At 50.0% G+C, this 2,483-nt stretch overlaps 1 pseudogene; it reads left to right on the forward strand.

Annotated features, from left to right (window-relative positions):
• Nucleotides 1-728: 728 nt before the first annotated feature.
• On the forward strand, nucleotides 729-2,036 carry LOC133088682 (large ribosomal subunit protein uL4-like; annotated as a pseudogene).
• Nucleotides 2,037-2,483: the final 447 nt, after the last annotated feature.

Raw genomic sequence — 2,483 nt, forward strand, 5'->3', positions numbered from 1 at the left:
AGCCCCTCAACCTCTCTGAGCTTCAGCTTCGTTGGCTGTGAAATGGGTTGACAATGCCCACTGACCCAGGTAAGCATCTTCAATCTCCTTTAGTCCTCAGTCTGGTGAGGAAGTAACTCTGATCCCCAGTTGATGCAGTAGAGACCCAGAGAAGAGCAAGCAGGTGCTAAGGAGGCCAGCCCCTGCTCACGTGGGTCCACAGTGGTCCAGGACCTGCCTGCCCCCTGCCCAGGGACCCCTGAGGCCTGGGCTGTGCCCTGTCCATTCCAGCCTTCCCCTGCTTGGCCCAGCCCTGACCCGAGGCTCACCCACTGCCCGGTTCCTGCACCTGGCCCATGAGGCAGCCAGGGCTGGGTCTTCAGTATCGGCATTCCTCTGGGATAAATACCTTTGGCCTCAGGAATGCTGGGGGCTGGGCCAGGAGGTCAAGGTCCATGACCTTATCCTACTCTCCTGAGAAGCTCTTAAAGCCTCACAGCACCTGGGCGAGGCAGGCATGGCCCAGCCACAGAGGGAAACTGAGGACCCCTGACTTCATCCAGAAAAGGAAACCAGAGGCCTCCTTGGTTATCCTCAGTAAGGATCAGGACAGCAGAAGATGAAAAATGAAATCAAAGCAAGCAATGGACTGGCAATTCCACTTCTGGGTATATACCCCAAAGAAATGCCTAGATATGTTCATCAAAAAATGTTTACTAGAATGTTCAGCTTTTCCTGTGGGAGCCACCGGGTTGAGAGGCACGTGGCCTTCTCCTCTCCCCGCCATGGCATGTGCTCGTCCACTGATATCAGCGTACTCCGAAAAGGGGGAGCCATCTGACAAAAATGTCACTTTGCCTGCTGTGTTCAAGACTCCCATTCGACCAGATATTGTAAACTTTGTTCACATCAACTTGTGCAAAAACAAGACAACTCTATGCTATCAGTGAATTAGCAGGTCATCAAACCAGTGCCGAGTCTTGGGGTACTGGCAGAGCTGTGGCTCAAATTCCCAGGGTTCGAGGTGGCGGGACTCACCGTTCTGGCCAGGATGGTTTTGGAAACATGTGTCTTGGGGGGCTGCATGTTTGCACCAACCGAGACCTGGCGGCATTGGCACCACAGAGTGAATACAATGCAGAAGCGATATGCCATCCGCTCTGCACGGGCTATCTCAGCCTTACCAGCGCTGGTCATGTCTAAAAGTCATCATATAGAGGAAGTTCCTGAACTTCCTTTGGTAGCTGAAGATCAAGTTGAAGGCTACGAGAAGACCAAGGAGGCTGTTTTGCTTCTGAAGAAACTTAAGGCCTGGAATGATGTGAAAAAGGTCTACGCCTCTCAGCGAATGAGAGCCGGCAAAGGCAAAATGAGAAACCGTCGCCGTATCCAGAGCAGGAGACACTGCATCATCTGTAATGAGGACAGAGGTATCATCAAGGCCTTCAGAAACATCCCTGGAATTACTCTACTTAATATAAGCAAACTGAACGTTTTGAAACTTGCTCCTGGTGGGCATGTGGGACGTTCCTGCATTTGGACTGAAAGTGCTTTCCGCCAGTTGGATGAGCTGTATGGCACTTGGCGTAAAGCTGCCTCCCTCAAGACTAACTATTGATACAACCTCCCCATGCACAAGATGCTCAGTACAGACCTTAGCAGAATCTTGAAAAGCCCAGAGATCCAAAGAGCCCTCCGAGCACCATGCAAGAAGATTCATCTCAGAGTCCTGAGGAAGAATCCACTGAAAAACCTGAGAATCATGTTGAAGCTAAACCCATATGCAAAGACCATGCGCCAGAACACCATTCATCTCCAGGTCAAGAACCACAAAATCCAGATGGATAGGGCAGCAGCGGCACTAGAAGACAAATCAGATGAGAAGGAGGTTCCAGGCGAGAAGCCTGTGGTGGGAAAGAAAGGAAAGAAGGCTGTTGGCATTAAGAAGCAGAAACGTTTGGTGGGAAAAAAGGCGGCAGCGACCAAGAAACCAACAGCTGAAAAGAAGTCTGCAGAAAAGAAACCCCACCACAGAAGAAAAGAGGGCTGCTGCATAAACTTAAATTTGTTTATTTCATAAAGGTCAAATCATTTTGGACAGCTAATTTTGAAAAAGACCTGATGAAAGAGACAGTGGAAAAAAAAAAAAAAGTTCAGACTGCCCTGGTGGTGCAGTGGTTAAGAATCTGCCTGCCAATGCAGGGGACACGGGTTCGATCCCTGGTCCGGGAAGATCCCACATGCCGCGGAGCAACTAAGCCCCTGCACCACAACTACTGAGCCTGCGCTCTAGAGCCCACGAGCCACAACTACTGAAGCCCTCGCGCCTAAAGCCCATGCTCTGCAACAAGAGAAGCCACCACAGTGAGAAGTTCGCACGCCGCAACTAGGGAAAGCCCGGGTGCAGCAACGAAGACCCAACGCAGGCAAAAATAAATAAAATAATAATTTTTAAAATGTTCATAGCAGCACTATTTATAATAGTCTCATACTAAATGAAGTAA

The sequence above is a fragment of the Eubalaena glacialis genome, chromosome 3 (assembly GCF_028564815.1).
Source record: "Eubalaena glacialis isolate mEubGla1 chromosome 3, mEubGla1.1.hap2.+ XY, whole genome shotgun sequence".
Lineage (NCBI taxonomy): Eukaryota > Metazoa > Chordata > Mammalia > Artiodactyla > Balaenidae > Eubalaena > Eubalaena glacialis.